This window comes from Pongo pygmaeus, chromosome 8, assembly GCF_028885625.2.
Source record: "Pongo pygmaeus isolate AG05252 chromosome 8, NHGRI_mPonPyg2-v2.0_pri, whole genome shotgun sequence".
Taxonomy (NCBI): Eukaryota; Metazoa; Chordata; class Mammalia; order Primates; family Hominidae; genus Pongo; species Pongo pygmaeus.
Genome location: NC_072381.2, coordinates 13,528,174 through 13,547,271, shown reverse-complemented (window position 1 = coordinate 13,547,271; position 19,098 = coordinate 13,528,174). Strand labels below are relative to the sequence as shown.

Genomic DNA, 19,098 nt, shown 5'->3' with positions numbered 1-19,098 from the left:
CTTCAGTCCCGATCCCTTCTCCTCTAACGCACTAGAACTACCGATATCACAGGCACGAGCCTGGCTTGAGAGATGGAAGCATAAAAGAGCACAATGTTCCAGTTACCGCCTTTCGGGGTTTTCGAGTCAAACCACTCTTCTTTTAATAAGGTAGTGAACAGATCGGCTTTTTCAAAATTTTTTTTTAACCGATAGATATTAACCTTTGGAAAATGTGCTGAAATAGTGCCCCCTAACGGGGGTCCTTCACCACCACACTCTGCTTTCACGTTGCCACCCATCTGTTATAGGAAAGGGACCCTGATCCAGACCCCAAGAGGGGTTCTTGGATCTCGCCTAAGAAAGAATTCAGGGTGAGTCCATAGAGTAAAGTGAAAGTTTATTAAGAAAGTAAAGAATCAGGCACAGTGGCTCACGCCTGTAATCCCAGCACTTTGCGAGGCCGAGGCAGGAGGATCATGAGATCAGAAATTCGAGACCAGCCTGACCACAAGGTCTGGACTTCGCAAGCAGCCTGGTCAATATGGTAAAACTCCATCTCTACTAAAAATACAAATATTAGCCAGGCGTGGTGGCGCTTGCCTGTAGTCCCAGCTACTCGGGAGGCCGAGGCAAAAGAATTGCTTGAACCTGGAGGCAGCGGTTACAGTGAGCACAGATCGTGCCACTGCACTCCAGCTCCGGCAACAGAGTGAGACTCCATCTGAAAAAAAAAAAAAAAAAAGAAATAAAGTAAAGGAATGAAGAATGGTTACTTCATAGACAAGCAGCCCCCGGGGGCTGCTGATTGTCCATTTTTATGGTTCTTTCTGGATGATATGCTAAACAACGGGTGGATTATTCATGCCTCCCCTTTTTAGACCATATAGGGTAACTTCCTGATGCTGCCATGGCATCTGTAAACTGTCATAGCGCTGGTGGGAGTGTAGCAGTGAGGACCACCAGAGGACACTCTTGTCGCCATCTTGGTTTTGGTGGGTTTTGGCCGGCTTCTCTACTGCAACCTGTTTTATTAGCAAGGTCTTGATGACCTGTATCTTGTGCTGACCTCCTATCTCCTCCTGACTTAGAATGCCTTAACCTTCTGGGAATGCAGCCCAGTAAGTCTCAGCCTCATTCTACCCAGCCCCTATCCATTCCTGAGAGCTTCCTTTGCCAAAAATGTGCCTTTAACAATAAGAGCTAACATTTACTTAACACGTTCTTTGTCTGAGGCTTGGTCACGTGATCTCATTTCATTCTTACAACAACCCTGTAAGGGAAATATTATCTCTCCTTTGCGAAACAAAGAGCATGTTCAGGAAGGTTAAGTGACTTCCCCAACATCACAGGCTAGTTTGTGGGGCTAAGATTCTTCCTTATCCACATGCTGTCAGGATCCAGATGAGACGTTTATCCTCCTATACCCGGGCTTAAATTCCAAGGAACCACTGGGCAGGCTTCAAATGTACAAATGTAGGCACAGTGAGCTGATTTGTAATAGTAACAGCCAATATCTGAGTACCTACCATGTGCCAGGCAATGTACATAGAGTCTTTCATTGAACAACTCAAATGTATATATAAATATACTTTTTTTTTTTTGAGATGGCGGAGTCTTGCTCTGTCGCCCAAGCCGGAGTGCAGTGGTGTGATCTCAGCTCACTGAAACCTCTGCCTCCTGGGTTCAAGAGATTCTCCTGTCTCAACCTCCTGAGTAACTGGAATTACAGGTGTGCACCAATACACCCGGCTGATTTTTGTTTTTGTTTGAGACGGAGTTTCGCTTTTGTTGCCCAGGCTGGAGTGCAATGGTGCGATCTCGGCTCACCGCAACCTTTGCCTCCCGGGTTCAAGCGATTCTCCTGCCTCAGCCTCCCGATTAGCTGGAATCACAGGCGTGTACCACCATGCCCGGAAAATTTTTTTGTATTTTTAGTAGAGACAGGGTTTCTCCATGTTGGTCAGGCTAGTCTTGAACTCCCGACCTCAGGTGATCCACCTGCCTCAGCCTCCCAAAGTGCTGGGATTACAGAGATGAGCCAGCCACTGTGCCTGGCAACAAGATATATATTTATCCCCATTTTACAGATGAGGCTCCTGGAGCTCAGAGTTTGAGCAACATCCCTGACTATGAGGAGTCATTGACAACTTGGGCTCTGGAGCCCAACTGCTTAGGTCAAATCCACCTCCCCTACTTACTAGCTGTATGACCTCGGACAAGTTAGTTGACTTCTCTGTGCCTTCATTTCCCCATCTGTACAACAAAGCAATGATAGTACCTATCTCATAGGATTACTATGAGAATTCAATGAGTTAGTGCTCAGAACTGTCCCTGTTACCTAGTCAGAGCTCCATAAATAGGTGGGTTGTTGTTATCCTCCTCCAAAGTCCATGCTTTTGTTCCATGAGATGGCTTTGTCCCTCAATCTCTACTGAGAGATTAAGAATATACTGCACATTAAAATAAACAGGTTTCTTTTTACTGCAGTAATGCTAAATGCTTAGATGAAGGAAGAGATCAATGGCAGTCCAAATTCACCTACATTACAATTCTCCCTGACGTTCTCAGGGCAGTGACGCTAAGCCAAGAGAATGAGCTCCATTTAGACCTCTCTTCCTTCCACCCACATCTTCCTCCTTTCCCTTCTCACTAGGCTCTCGAGGGTAAGTTCATCTTTTTGGAATTGCAAGGGCAGTTGCTGCAAATGTCTGCACTCACTATGTCTTACTAGGTTAGTCCCTCGTATGGTATTGGGAGAAAGGTCTGAAGATCTGGACTTGATTTCTGGCCCAGCTATTTACTGTGTGACCAGGTATAAGTCCCCTAATCCCTGAGCTTCTATTTTGTCATCTGTGTAAAACAACCACCTCCCCAGACTTACATGAGAATCAAATTAATGACATGTGTTAAGACACAAGATGGGGGCCAGCAAGGTGGCTCACATCTGTAATCCCAGCACTTTGGGAGGCTGAGGCAGGAGGTTCGCTTGAGCCTAGGAGTTTGGGACCAGCCTGGGAAACACAGCAAGACCCTGCATCCCCATCTCTACAAAAATAAAAAAATTAGCCAGGCGTGGTGGTACACACCTGTAGTCCCAGCTCCTTGGGAGGCTGAGGCTGGAGGATCTCTTGAGTCCAGGAGTTCCGGGCTGCAGTGGGCTAATTGCATCACTGCACTCTAGCCTGGGTGACAGAGTCTCACTCTGTCTCAGAAAAAAAAAAAAAATTAACATGTAAGATGGTTTGTAAACCGTAAATTATAGTGCCTGGGAGAAATCAGGTCCCTTTGATACACCTGGCAGGAAATCTTGCGTCTTGGCTTTCCCAGCCATCACTCTCAGTTGCAGTTGGCTTGCTGAGAGCATTCTGTAAGAAGCTGCCTAGATTTCACCTTCCTTGGGGCAGGCTGGGGATGGGAGAGTGTCAGGGAGACTCCTGTGGTAAGCACCTCTCTGCTGAAAGAACTTTTAGCAGTAACAGAGTGTGAAGGAGGAGGCCTATGTGAGGATGGAGAGGGTGGCGCAGGGAAGAACCTTACCAGTGAAATTGGTTTAGAACAGCCCAGTGCCCATGGGGGTAGACTGGGGAATACATGAGATGCCTTGCTAAGTCTGGAACAAGCTTCTCAGGAAGGGGAAACTGACCTTGCTCTAGGGAGATTGGAAAGCTCTTAGGGATAGGGTTAAGTGAAAGCATTTGTTTTTTGACACTGAATCTTCCAACTTAGGTGAAGGATAAATATCAAAGAAGAGATAAATGTCATGCATCACTCTGGAAATGCCCAATCCACCTACTCCAGAGTAGTGATCAGGGACTTAAGAGCGGAAAAATTTGTCATTTGATGACTTGTCACAAGAACTATGGACCCTGCCTGAGTTATTGTCAATGGTGAAATCAGTGAGGACACATCTGGGCTCCCTGTTAACACCAAGTGTGTATATAACAATGGACATGTGGACAGAAATAATCGGGTATTGAGGGCACCTCACCCAGTAAAGGCTTGGGGGACAGTGATGAGAAGTCAGAGCTAAGCGGGCGGAGAGAAATGGCAGCCCAGGACAGCAAGATGGAGGAGCCTGAGGAAGGAGCTGTCCCTGAGAGAGAACCCACAGTGTGCCCCTCACCATGCCTTCCACAAAGCCACGATTATGCTCCTTCCAAATTTAATTGCCTCCTTTCAAAAACTCACCATACCCAAAGAGTCCATAAAACCTCTTGCCAGCCGGGCGCAGTGGCTCACGCCTGTAATCCCAGCACTTTGGGAGGCCGAGGCGGGCGGATCACGAGGTCGGGAGACCGAGACCATCCTGGTTAACACGGCGAAGCCCCGTCTTTACTAAAAATACAAAAAATTAGCCAGGCGCGGTGGCGGGCGCCTGTAGTCCCAGCTACTAGGGAGGCTGAGGCAGGAGAATGGCGTGAACCCAGGAGGCGGAGCTTGCAGTGAGCCGAGATCGCACCACTGCACTCTGGCCTGGGCAAAAAGTAAGACTCTGTCTCAAAAAAAAACAAAAAAAAACCTCTTGCCAATCCTGCTGTCAGATGTGATATTGCCTCACGAAGAACAGAAAAGCTACAGACCTGTTCTTGTTCCTTTTTTTTTTTTAGAGACGGGATCTCACTCTGTCACCCAGGCTGGAATGCAGTGGTGTGATTGTAGTGAAGCGGTGTCATTGTCTGGAGTAAATACTCAAGTTTCGTTGTTTCACACCAAGAGAATTGAGGACGTGGACACACAAGAAGTGAGTTTAGGAGCACAGGTTTAATAGGCAAAAGAAAGAGGAAGGATAATAGCTGTCTCTCCTGTGAGGGCCAAAGATTGGTTGGATCAGGTGTGACGTTTACATAGTGCACAAAGAAGCTGGCTACCCCACCCTAATCTTTTTATTATGCAAATGGATTTTCTACTTGGCCGGCGCCATGTTGTCTGCTCCTTACTGTACACGTGGTTGGCAAGGAAAGGGAAGATGGAGCCTCCATGTTGAACATGCCTAGCCCCAGGTAGCCTTTCCCTATTGGCACAGCTGCCGGCATTCACCGGTGCAAGCTTCCAGCTTGCTTATCTGTGTCTGCAGCTCGATATTACAGGCTGATCTTTGTTAGAAAAGAAATAATTTAGGGGCTGCTTTTCAGTAAAAGGAAAACTTTTAAAACCTTACCAAGGATTTCCTTACCCTCACTAGCGACCTACATAATTTCTTTTTAACTCCTATATCAATAGCTTAATGCAGCCTTGAGCTCCTGGACTCAAGCAACCCACCTACCTCAGCTTCCCAAGTAGCTGGGACTACAGGCATGCACCACCATGCCTGGCTAAATTTTTTTTTTCTTTAGAAATGGGGCCTAGCTATGTTGCCCAGGCTGGTCTTCCTGCAGCTTTGACCTCCTGGCCTCAAGCAATCCTCCCAAAGTTGGGGGATTATTGGCATGAGTCACCACACTCTACTCACAGCTGTTCATAAAACTTCAGATGATAAGCAGTTTTAATGCCCAGAATTTAACTACATGGAGTATGTTCCCAGCTTCCTGTAGTTTCTAATCTCTGGGTAACACACCTCTCCCATTTTTGCTCTCCCAGTCCTTCCACCAGCTTTATAACTTAATTCCCTGCATTCAGGCTGTCTCTGTTTGAAATATCTAAGGTGATTTCTGCTTTTTTCTACTGAACACTTACTGATAAACCCTTTTTCCATTTCTTTTCCTTTGTAGATTTGTGTAAATACCCAAGGTTTTATTATTCAGGTGCCTGTCCTTTCTCCTTTTTGCTGAGTTCTTCAGTGTGACCTTGCTGATTTTAATTTTTTTTTTTTTGAGACGGAATCTCACTCTATCACCTAGGCTGGCATGCAGTGGCGTGATGTCGGTTCACTGCAACCTCTGCCTCTCAGGTTCAAGGGATTCTCGTGTCTCAGCCTCCCAAGTAGCTGGGACTACATGCACTAGCCACCACGCCCACCTATATTTTTGAATTTTTAGTAGAGACGGGGTTTTGCCATGTTGACCAGGCTGGTCTCAAACTCCTGACCTCAGGTGATCCTCCTGTCTTGGCCTCCCAAAGTGCTGGCATTACAGGCATGAGCCACTGCACCCGGCACTTTCTGGTTTTAATTTGTTGGTTATCATCATTTCTTCCCACCACCCACTCAACACTGAGAGGTGAGAGTCGATGCTTGCCTTTCATTGCGCTCCTCTGCTCTTAGATCCCTGTTACGTTAAACTACAAAGCAGCTAAAGCACTAGACAACCCAATCCCTTCTCTGGGACACTGCCACCTCGGAGCATCACTGAACATTTTCTTCCACTGGGTCATTAGAAACAGGATCTGCAGCCGAGGTGCAGTGGCTTATGTCTGTAATCCCAGCACTTTGGGAGGCTGAGGCCAGCATATCACTTGAGGTCAGGAGTTCAAGACCAGCCTGGCCAACATGGCAAAACCCCATCTCTACAAAGATACAAACAAATTAGCCGAGCGCGGTGGCGCACGCCTGTAATCCCAGCTCCTCGGGATGCTGAGACAGGAGAATCGCTTGTACCCAGGAGGCGGAGGTTGCAGTAAGCCAAGATCGTGCCATTTCACTCCAGCCTGGGCGACAGAGTGAGACTTCATTTAAAAAAAAAAAAACAAAAAACAAGATCTGTCACAGGGGGGCTCTGCCCCTGTTGAAGGGAACTATGCATAACTAACGAACAGGAAAGTTACTAGCAAAATGGCCTGATCCTTCTCAACATGCTTCCAATAACTTCCAAATTCCCCAGTCTAGATTTCCTTATATATCTTCTTTCCTTCCTAAATGATTACTCTAAACCGTCAAACCCAGACATTTTTGAGTGTATATTTGCTCTTCCTTTCCTCCCCATCATATGGAACTTTTCTCTGCTGAGAATTAACCCAGCTTCTCGGTCACACTGACACACTTGATTTTTTTTTTTTTTTTAGATAGGGTCTCACTCTGTCACCCAGCCTGGAGTGCAGTGGCGTGATCTCGGCTCACTGCAACCTCCGCCTCCTGGATTCAAGCAATTCTCCTGCCTCAGCCTCCTGAGTAGCTGGGATTACAGGTGTATACCACCACACCTGGCTAATTTTTGTATTTTTCATAGAGATGGGGTTTCACCACGTTGCCCAGGCTGGTTTCAAACTCTTGGACTCAAGTGATCCACCCACCTCGGCCTCTCAAAGTGCTAGGATTACAGGCATGAGCCACCGCGCCCGACCCACTATACACATTTGAAATAAGAGCTGGCTTGGTCTCTAGTTGTGGATGCTGAGACGTCAGAGGTACCCAACAATCCGGCAGATTTAAGACTAGACTTTATCTTGTAGCATTGCAAATACCACATGGGATAGATACCAGATCTCTGCTTCGAAGCTGAGGTAAATAATGTTCAGAAGAGTTTACTACTTGTCCAGTCACACAGAGGGGAGGAGGCAGAGCCAGGTCCTGAACACACGTCTTTCCGTTGCCACAGCTCCTGCCACTGCAGTCAACCGAGGAAAACATAAACAAAAGCACTGGATCTTAAATTCCAGCAAAACGCTATTGCTCCCCTGTCAACCTGCCGGACTTCTTGGACAAACATTTCATTTGGGCATTTTTCAGCCACTCTAGAAGATTTATCAGGAGAACTTCCAGTTCAGAAGGGCCTTCCAGAGTTAATGTCTCCTGAATCATTCATGCATGTGGAATACAATTACACCAACAAGGAGGGTGGTGTGGCAGGCACCACAGGGCATAGAAGCCAGGAGACGGAGAGTCGGGAGGTCATTAGTTTCACCTTTATACACCTATGTTACATCTGCTACAGCAAGCTGGATTCTTTTATAACTTGGAAAACATCTAATAACAAAATTAGGAGCTTGTGGCAAAGATAATATTATACGTTCACCAAATCCCATTTTATTGTTTTCTTCCTATGTACACAAGAATATAATTCCCATCCTTTTTTTCTCTTTTTTTTTTTTTTTTTTGAGACAGAGTCTTGCTCTGTCACCCAGGCGGGAGTGCAGTGGCACAATCTCAGCTCACTGCGAGCTCCGCCTCCCAGGTTCACGCCATTCTCCTGCCTCAGCCTCCCCAGTAGCTGGGACTACAGGCGTCCGCCACCAAGCCTGGCTAATTTTTTTTGTATTTTTAGTAGAGATGGGGTTTCACTGTGTTAGCCAGGATGGTCTCGATCTCCCGACCTCGTGATCCGCCCGCCTCAGCTTCCCAAAGTGCTGGGATTACAGGCATGAGCCACCGTGCCCAGCTGGCTTCCCAGCCTTTTTCACCCTGAGATTGGGCCACTATAACTGGATTCCGACCAAAAGGACAGGGGCAGAAGGGATGTATGCCACTTCCAAGCCTGCCCATAAAATCTCCCATGTCATCATCCACCCTCTCTCTTCCTCTTCTGTGGCAAATTGTTTTTTGAGAGAGGGTCTCATTCTGCCCCCCAGGCTGGAGTGCAGTGGTGTGATCACAGCTCAATGTAGCCTTGATTTCCTGGGCTCCAGCCATCCTCCCACCTCAGACTTCTAAGTAGCTGGGACCACAAGTGTGCACCACCATGCCTGGCTAATTTTATTTATAGAGATGCGGTCTCGCTAGGTTGCCCAGGCTGGTCTCAAACTGCTGGACTCAAGCAACACTCCCACCGTGGCTTCTCAAAGTGCTGGGAGTACTGCTACCACGAGCCACCACACTCGGTCTGTGGCAAATTCTTGAGGGCACATGATGGAGATGACAACATCACAAGATGGATGGAGCCTAGATTCCTGAACCAATTATTGGAGGAAAGCCACCAAGGAAAGCCACTTGACCTACATCAAACAATAACCTGTTGTATTGATATAAGAGTTAAAAAGAAATTATTTAGGCCGATAGTGAGGGTCAGGAAGTCCTCGGTAAGGTTTCCCTTTTAATGAAAAGCAGCCCCCAAATCATTTCTTTTCTAACAAAAAGCAGCCTGTAAATTCGAGCTGCAGACATAGATAAGGAAGCTGGAAGCTTGCACGGGTGAATTCCAGCAGCTGTGCCAATAGGAAAAGGCTACCTGGGGCTAGGCATGTTCAACATGGAGGCTCCCTCTTCCCTTTTCTTTATCAACTGTGTGTACAGTAAGGAGCAGACAACATGGCACTGGCCAGGTAGAAAACCCATTTGCATAATAAAAGATTAGGGTGGAGTGGCCACTTTCTTCCTGTGCTATGTAAACATCACACGTGGTCCAACCAATCTTTGGGCCCTATGTAAATCAGACACCACCTCTTCAAGCCAGTCTATAAAACCCTGTGCACTTCCCCATGGGACCAGAAGACCCAGTCGGGAGTTCCTCTCTCTCTGCAGGAGAGAGAGCTTTTCTCTTTCTCTCTATTAAATCTCTCTCACTATTAAGGCTCCGCTTTTAAACTCACTTCTTGTGTGCCCGCATTCTCATCCCTTAGCATGAGATGGCGAACCTCCAGTATTTACCCCCGACAACGAGGCTGCTTCAATGTCAAGCCATTGAAAATAAAGGGTTTCTTTGTTACCGCAGCACAACCTTACCTAGCCTGACTAATCTGGATTTCATACATGCCAGGGGATTCCAATGTCCCACAGAAGTCCTGAGAGGGCCTCTTGGTTGCCTCACTCATGGAAACAGCCTTTTGGTGTTTTTACGACCTGGATTTATTTCAGAATCTAAGTTCACATGAGGATATATTTCTGAGTACAGTTCCGTTTCCTTCTTCTCCCTCTGAATTACCTTCTCATTCTCACTTTGTTGTGGTGTGCTTGTTCCAAAGTGAAATAAATCAACGACTTCATCACAAAGCACATAGTGCACGTACTTTACATTCTCACTGAAACAAGACCTGAAAAAGGAGGAAATTTTATTACAATTTTATTCCCCCTCAGGACCATTCTGAATTTTACCATCCTAATATTTACTTCTTGTTATGGTAAAACCTTGAGTAAACCATCAGGGACTGAGTTGTTCTAGACAAGTGTTTTGCATAACTAGAGTTTATGGATTTAGGCATTAATATGCTGTTGACTCTCACATGTTTGGAAAGAAATATTAAATATGAAATAGGAAGCACAGTGAATGAACTGGGGTGACATATTTTGCCCTTTCATGGAGATTCAGGATTCACCTTAGTTCCTTAAATGTGCTGTGCTCCCTGCAGAGGCTCGCGCCATCATCTCTGCCTGGAGCAGTTTTTTCCTTCCTTTGTCTCATTAAATTACTCCTATCCTTTGGTTGTCAGCTCACAGAGCAGTTCCCTCAGGCACAACTGCATACGTTTACTAAAACTCATCTAACTGTTCACCTAAAACAGGTGAATTTTGTGGCATGTAAATTATACCTCAATAACACTGTTAAAAACAAAACACACTGTCCAGGAGGTGGTGCATGAACATAACCCCCGCTCTTCTTTTAAAAAAAAAAAAAAAAAATTTTTTTTGAGACAGGGTCTCCCTCTGTCATCCGGGCTGGAGTGTGCAGTGGCGCAATCTCTGCTCACTGCAGCCTTAACATTCAGGGCTCAAACGATCCTCCTGCCTCCGCCTCCCAAGTATTTGGGACCACAGGCATGTGTCAACATGCTGAGCCAATTTTTTTTTTTTTTTTTTTTTAGAGATGGGCTCTCGCTATATTACCCAGGCTGGTCTTGAACTCCTGGCCTCAAGCAGTCCTGCCACCTCGGCCTTCCGAAGGGTAAGGATTACAGGCTTGAGCCACCAGTATGGCACATTACCTCTGTGAGCTTCCTCCCAAAACCCATAACCCCAATCTAACCATGAGAAGAACATTAGACAAACTCTAATAGAGGGCATCCTACAAAATCTACTGGATCAATACTCTTCAAAATTGTCAAGGTCATCAAAAGCAAGGAAAGGCTGAGAAATTGTCACAGCTAAGGGTGGTGTAAAGAGACATGATGACTAAATGTAATATGGTTACACGGATGGGGTCCTAAGACAGAAAAATGACATCAGATAGAAACTACAGAAATCTAATACCTGGCTGGGCATGATGGCTCATGCCTATAATCCTAGCACTTTGGGAGGCTGAGGCAGGTGGATCACATGAGGCCAGGAGTTCGAGACCAGCCTGGACAACATGGTGAAACCCTGTTGCCACTAAAAAGACAAAAATTAGCCAGGCGTGCTGGCAGGTGCCTGTAATCCCAGCTACTCAGGAGACTGAGGCAGAAAAATCACTTGAACCCAGAAGGTGGAGTTTGCAGTGAGCCAAGATCATGCCACTGCACTCCAGCCTGGGCAACAGGGAGATTCTTCATCTCCAGAAAAAAAAAAGAAAAAGAAAAAGAAAAATCTGAGTATCTTGTGGACTTTAGTTAATAATAAGGTATCAACACTGGTTCAGTATTGTAACAAATGTACCATACTGATGTAAGATGTTAGAAACAGAGGAAACAGTGCAAGATATATGGGAACTACTCTTTATATAAACTTCATGATTTCTCTGTAAATCAAATCTATAACGATTCCTAAAAATAAAGTTCACGGGCTGGGCGCGGTGGCTCACGCCTGTAATCCCAGCACTTTGGGAGGCCGAGATGGGCGGATCACAAGGTCAGGAGATCAAGACCATGCTGGCTAACACGGTGAAACCCCGTCTGTACTAAAAATACAAAAAAGTTAGCCGAGCGAGGTGGCAGGCGCCTGTAGTCCCAGCTACTCTGGAGGCTGAGGCAGGAGAATGGCGTGAACCCAAGAGAAGGACCTTGCAGTAAGCCGAGATCGCACCACTGCACTCCAGCCTGGGCTACAGAGCGAGACTCTGTCTCAAAAAAATAAATAAATAAAATAAATAAATAAAGTTCATTTGGCCGGGCGTGGTGGCTTATGCCTGCAATTCTAGCACTTTAGGAGACTGAGTCAGGTGGATCAGTTGAGTCCAAGAGTTCAAGACTGGCCTGGCCAACATGGTGAAACCCCATCTCTACTAAAAATACAAAAAATTACCCAGGCATGATGGTGCACACTTGTAGTCCCAGCTACTCGGGAGGCTGAGGCATGAGAATCAATTGAACCTGGGAAGTGGAGGTTGCAGTGAGCTGAGATTGCACTACTGCACTCCAGCCTGGGCGACAGAGACTCTGGCTCAGAAAATAAATAAATAAATTTTATTTAATTTACATTTTTTAGGAATTCCCCAGTTCCCAAGCCAGATCTAATCACCCGCTATGTGTTCATATAGCAATCTGGACTACTGGCTGAATGAATTAATTTATCACCATATGTAACTATAGGTTTGTGCATTTTGCTCACTGCTGTATCTTAGTGCAAGGTCAGGGCCTGGCTCTTGACAACTGCTTAGTAATAGACATAGAGTAAGTGCAGCCTCACAGAATAAAAGTTTCATGACAACAGGATTTCGTCTGTTCTGTTCTCTGTTGTATCCCCATCACCCAGATGATGTCTGGCACACGGCACACATTCAATCAAGATAAATTCCTCCCCAAGGGGAGTCAAGGAATCTTTTCCCTAGTGATCCAGGGCTCTCGACCACCCTGGATCCCTTTGGGGTGGCCTGTCCACTGTGGGTTGGGGCCACAGGCTTGTGGGAAGGGGGGACTGACTTCCCTAGTCCTGGCTGAGGCTCCACATCTTCCTTCTGCACTGGGCTCTGCAGAAGGTTTTCAGCTGGGGCAACTCTGCTCAGTTAGCACCATTTACCAAAATGAGGGAAAGTGACAGAGGGGCAAGGAGGAGGAGCAGTTCAAAGAAGATCCGTGAGACATCTAATTGACAAGATCAAGTAGGAAATTGCATACAACTCAGGGGCAGCGTAAAGCTGTAGCTGTAAAGCTGGAATTCATCAGACTTATAGATGGTGTCTGAAACCATGAGAATGATAGCGCAGCCGCTGCGGGAAACAGCATGGCGGTTCCTCAAAAGATTAAACGTGGAATGACCATAGGATCCAGCAATTCCGCTTCTAGGTATATACCCAAAGAATTGAAAACAGGGTCTCAAAGAGACATTTATATACAAATGTTTATAGCAGCATTATTCATAATACCAAAAGGTGGAAGCAATCAAAGTGTTTATCAATAGATTTTTAAAATGTGGTCTATCCATACAATGGAATATTATCCGCCCTTAAAAAGGAAGGACATTCTAACCCATGCTACCTGGATGCACCTTGAGGACATTATGCTAAAGGAAGTAAGCCAATCACAGAAGAACAAATACTGTATGATCCCACTTATATGAGATCCCTACAGTAGTCAAATTCATAGAAACAGAAAGTAGAATGATGGTTGCCAGAGGCTAAGGGAGGAGGGAATGAGGTGTTTTTGTTTCACGGAGACAGAGTTTCTGTTTGGGAAGATGAAAAGGCTCTGGAGATAGATGGTTGTGATGGCTGCACAACAATGTAAACATACTTAATGCCACAGACTGTACTATTAGAAAGAGTTAAAATGGCCAAGCACAGTGGCTCATGCCTGTAATCCTAACACTTTGGGAGGCTGAGGCAGTGGATTGCCTGAGCTCAGGAGTTCAAGACCAGCCTGGGCAACATGGTGAAACCCCGTCTCTACTAAAATACAAAAAAAATTAGCCAGGCGTGGTGGCGGGCACCTGTAGTCCCAGCTACTTGGGAGGCTGAGGCATGAGAATTGTGCTTGAACCCAGGAGGCGGAGGTTGTAGTGAGTCGAGGTCACGTCACTGCACTCCAGCCTGGGCAACAGCTTGAGACTCTGTCTCCAAAAAAAATTAATAATAATAATAATTAATGAATGTAAAAATAAAAACGGTTAAAATGGTAAATGTTATGTTATGTATATATGGTTTTTTTTTTCTGAGACGGAGTTTTGCTCTTGTTGCCCAGGCTGGAGTGCAATGGCACAATCTCAGCTCACCGCAACCTCCACCTCCTGGGTTCAAGCGATTCTCCTGCCTCAGCCTCCAGAGTAGCTGGGATTACAGGCATGCACCACCACACCCGGCTAATTTTGTATTTTTCGTAGAGATGAAGTATCTCCATGTCGGACAGGCTAGTCTTGAACTCCCAACCTCAGGTGATCCGCCCACCTCGGCCTCCCAAAGTGCTTAGATTACAGTCTGCCAGCCTTGTTATGCATATTTTACCACAATAAAAGAACTCATTATTATGTACTGAATGCTTCCTGTATGCCCAGCATGTTTTAAGTGCTGCCTGTGTTTCAAACTCATTGAATCCTCCTATTTCCAAGGTAGGTACAGTATCACCACCATTTTATAGTCAAGGAAAGTAGTGATCAGAGAAGTTAAGTAAAGGGCCTAAACTCACACAGCTTCTAACTAGCCAGGCTAGGAATTAGATTTAGACAGTTGGGTTCCAGTGCCCAAGTTTTTATTTAACAAACTGTATGAGCTGTGAGAGATTATGTCACTACTACAAGAATTTATGTTTTACATTAAAAAGTTAATTTTTAGGCAGGGTGTGGTGGCTCACACTGTAATCCCAGCACTTTGGGAGGCCAAGGCAGAAGGACCACTTGAGACCAGGAGTTCCAAGACCAGCCTGGGCAACATAACAAGACTTTGTCTCAAAAAAATAATAATTAGCCAGGCATGGTGGTGGTGCACACCTATAGTTCCTGCTACTTGGGAAGCTGAGGCAGGAGGATTGCTTGGGGCTACAGTGAGCTATAATGGCACCACTGCCTTCCAGCCTGGACAGAGTGAGACCCTGTCTCAAGAAAGAAAAAAAAAAAAAACGAAAATGGACCAGCCACGATGGCTCACACCTGTAATCCCAGCACTTTGGGAGGCCAAGGCACTTGATCACTTGAGGTCAGGAGTTTGAGACTAGCCTAGCCAACATGGTGAAACTCCGTCTCTATCAAAAATACAAAAATTAGCCAGGTGTGGTGGTGCGTGCATGTAATCCCAGCTACTTGGGACGCTGAGGCAGGAGAATCACTTGAACTCAGGAGATGTAGGTTGCAGTGAGCTGAGATCATGCCACTGCACTCCAGCCTGGGTGACAGGGCGAAACCCCGTCTCAAAAAAAAGAAAAAAGAAGAATTTTTTATGAGAATTTAAATGAAAGACTGAATTTACAACTCCTAAGCAGCTAGGCCCTGGCCTTTTACCACATTCAGACAGCGCCTCCCTGCACAGGGCCTGGGGCTGCAGAAGGGATGAGGAGTTCGAGCAGGAAGGACAGATAGACCATTTTATCATCTCTGCAAAATTGCTCTATGGCCAGGGATGACCCCGTGGAAGTACCCATCAGAGGCTTCCTGCTGTGTGTGTAAGGCCAGGGGGGCCCACAGCACCTGTCCCTCCTTTGCCTTCAGAAGAATTCAGCCCCGACTCAGACCCTCTCAGCCAAGAGGCCAGAGCCCCAGTTCCAAGGCAGGTGGACCCAGGAAGGACATCTGCAGCTCCTTGGCAGCCGAGGGAGAAGCTTGCTATGCTATTTGGGGCTGCTCTGTTGTGTTATCAATTAAACCTCTCAGACAAAAGCAATGCCAAGGCGTGGCTACTCCAGACCTGCAGCTCAGAAACACACAGGGTCCTTACATGGCCTTCCCTCTGGGTGTGTCTGTGTTCTAATCACCTCTTCGTATAAGGACACCAGTCATTTTGGACTAGGGCCCACCCTAAGGGCCTCATTTTTATTGTTGTTGTTGTTTTAAACTTTTATTTTGGGTTCAAGTGTACATGTGCAGGTTTGCTATATAGGTAAACTCATGTCATAGGGCTTTGTTTTACAGATCACTTTGTCACCTAGGTACTAAGCCTAGTACCCAATAGTTATTTTTTCTGCTCCTCTCCCTCCTCCACCCTCTAACCTCAAGTGGGACCCAGTGTGTGTTGTTCCCCTCTGTGTCCATGTGTTCTCATCATTTAGCTCCCACTTACAAGTGAGAACATGGGCTATTTGGTTTTCTGTTCCTGCATTAGTTTGCTAAGGAAAAGGGAAGGGCCTTATTTTAACTTAATCACCAGTTTAAAGACCTTATCTCCAAATGTGTTACATTCTGAGATATTGAGGGTTAAGGCTTCAACGTATGAATTTTGAAAGAGACATAATTCGTCCTGTAACAGCATATAAATAACTAAGGAGGCCCCACCCAATAAAGCACTAGCATAATCCCAGTCAAAATGATGTGTTTAACTTATTGGAAAATAGATAAATTTTTACCAAGGGAGGCAAAGAAACTGCATTGTTCCGTCATCTTCACTGCTGCTCTCAACTGCTTTCAAACAACATTTCAAAAACAACATCTATGGTAGTTTAAACCTCAGCACCTGTTAGCTATGGTTTTTCTCCCCAGTGGTTTTTGTTTTGTTTTGTTTTGTTTTGTTTTTGAGATGGAGTCTCGCCTTGTCGCCCAGGCTACCTCCACCTCCCAGGTTCAAGCGATTCTCCTGCCTCAGCCTCCCAAGTAGCTGGGATTACAGGTGTGTACAACCATGCCCGGCTAATTTTTTGTATCTTTAGTAGAGATGGGGTTTCACCATGTTGGCCAGGCTGGTCTCAAACTCCTGACCTCATGAACCGCCTGCCTCGGCCTCCCAAAATGCTGGGATTACAGGCGTGAGCACTGTGCCCCTCCCCTCTCCCCAATTTTTTAAAACTTCAGTCGCATAATCTATCCCCAAAGGAAGGTAAAGATCAAAAAACAACCCAAAGTGTTACCATCATCTGTAGCCAACACAACATAACCAGCACAAGAATCCAGCCTCTGTGATCTTTGTTGAAATAACATCACTGATAATTTCATCATTGATAATTTCACCAAGAAATAACAAATGAGAACATCTGGGGTATTCCCTTGATTTCTTTTCTGTCCATCGGTATTTTACTTTGTTGACAACCTTCTTTATATTGAAATCAGAATCTTGCTTTTTTCTCTCATGCTCATTTCCCAACAACATGAACAATGATTCACTTACGTGTCGAATGTCTGCAGAATAATACCGCGTGGTGTTTCATCTTATTTACCTAACCATTGCTAGGTTAGGTACAATTGCTAGACATTGGGTTAACATTTACAAATAATGCTGACAGACGTTATTGTCACATATCCTTTCTGGTTATTTCTCTTTTTTTGAGACAAGGTCTTGTTCTGTCAACCAGGCTGGAGTACAGTGGCACTATCAAAGCTCACTGCAGCCTCAACCTCCTAGGCTCAATTGATCCTCCCACCTTAGCCTCCTGAGTAGCTGAGACTCCAGGCACGTGTCACCACACCCAGCTAATTTTTGTATTTTTTGTAGACACAGGGTTTCACCATGTTGCCCAGGCGGTCTCAAACTCTGGGCTCAAGCGATCCACCCACCTCAGCCTCCCAAAGTGCCGGGATTACAAACGTGAGCCACCACGCCCAGCCTTGCTGGCTATTTCTTTAGGCTAATCGGGTTTCTATAAGTGAAGTTACTATGTCAAATATTCACACATTTGTTTGAAAGCCTTTTGGAATACAGGAAAACATCTGTCTTTTTAGGTTCTTTGACTTTGCCAGTCAGAGAATAATCTGTCAGCCACCCCTGCCATGCTAACCCAACATTCGGTCCTATGTTCCTACACAGGATGTCCTCACCCTCTGCCCACCTTCTCCCACTCAAAGCACAACCATGAGTTCCAATCATTACAGGGTGCTGTGACAGGTGCTGGGAATAGAAAGGTCATACAACTGCCAATAGGGGACGAAAGGTAAGGAGGGTCATAGAAGAGTTTGCATATGTGATGCACTTCTCTGAAGAGCTCAAAGGTTTTCAGAGACACGGCCTTTTTCATCTTCATAGGTGTGTTGTTTTTCCTTCTGAGTCAGACCCAAACATAAACCTTATGCATTGGCTTCTATTTACACGTTCACTCCTGTTTTCTTGATACTCCCTAAAATGGCTTTTATAGATCGGACTTCGGGTTCGTATAGATGACGAAAAAGCCCCAAACTGATCTGTTCATCTCTCACCCCTAAGACCCATAGGAGTGACAGGCATGGTGACCCATGCCTGTAATCCCAGCACTTCGGGAGGCCAAAACCGGAGGAGCACCTGCATCGCCTGAGCCCAGGAGCTTGAAACCAGCCGGGGCAACATAGTGGGACTTTGTATTAGTCCGTTCTCACGTTACTTTAAAGAACTATGTGAGACTGACCGCGCGCAGTGGCTCATGCCTGTAATCCCAGCACTTTGGGAGGCCAAGGCAGGTGGAACATGAAGTCAGGAGATCGAGACCATCCTGGCTAATACAGTGAAACCCCGTGTCTACTAAAAATATAAAAAATTAGCCGGGCGTGGTGGTGGGCGCCTGTATCCAGCTACTCGGGAGGCTGAGGCAGGAGAATGGCGTGAACCCGGGAGGTGGAGCTTGCAGTGAGCCGAAATCGCGCCACTGCACTCCAGCCTAGGGGAGAGAGCGAGACTCCGCCTCAAAAAAAAAAAAACTACCTGAGACTGGATAACTTATAAAGGAAAGAGTATTAATTGACTCACAGTTCCACAGGTTTAACAGGAAGCATGACCAGGAGGCGTCAGGAAACTTAGAATTACAGCAGAAGGCGAAAAGGAAGCAAGCACGTCTTACCACGGCAAAGCAGGAGCCAGCGAAGGGGGAAGTGCCACGCTTTTAAACAACCAGATCTCATGAGAACTCACTCACTATCACGAGAACAGCAAGGTGGAAGTCCGCTCCCGTGATCCAATCACCCCCTACCCAGTGCCTCCTTCGACATGTGGGAATTATAGTTCGAGATGAAAGTTCGGTGGGGACACACACCAAATCATATCAGACCCCACCTCTACAAAAAATTGAAATTCAAAAATTAGTCAAGTGTGGTGTTATGTGCCTACAGCTCCTCAGGAGGCTAAGGTGGGAGGATCCCTTGAGCCCAGGAGTTGAAGGCAGCAGAGAGCTAGGATTGTGCCACTGCACTCCAGCCTGGGCGACGGAGACAGATCCTGTCTCTAAAAAAAAAAGAAAGAAAAAGAGACGTTATTCCAGCAAGCAGTTTTCAAACTGGGGAGAGGACGCCTTCTGTACGGAACGAAAGTGCACTCCACCAGAACCAAGAGGGGACTGTCTTGCTAGGGAAAGTTCCAGCCCGGGATCCCCCTCCAGTCTGCTATGCAAATGAGGCATGTAAGCTCGCTCAATCCTGATTGGTTGATG

At 46.1% G+C, this 19,098-nt stretch overlaps 1 protein-coding gene and 1 long non-coding RNA gene across 3 annotated transcripts in view; one reads left to right on the top strand and one right to left on the bottom strand.

Moving 5' to 3' along the window:
- Positions 1 to 19,098, top strand: part of BEND7 (BEN domain containing 7) — a 146,732-nt gene that overhangs the window by 122,022 nt on the left and 5,612 nt on the right. The window lies entirely within an intron of this gene.
- On the bottom strand, positions 364 to 18,531 carry LOC129006100 (uncharacterized). The gene is made up of 3 exons (XR_008491914.1): positions 18,423 to 18,531; positions 9,711 to 9,819; positions 364 to 703 (listed from the first exon to the last, which is right to left on the bottom strand). It is a non-coding gene; the product is annotated as an uncharacterized LOC129006100 (long non-coding RNA).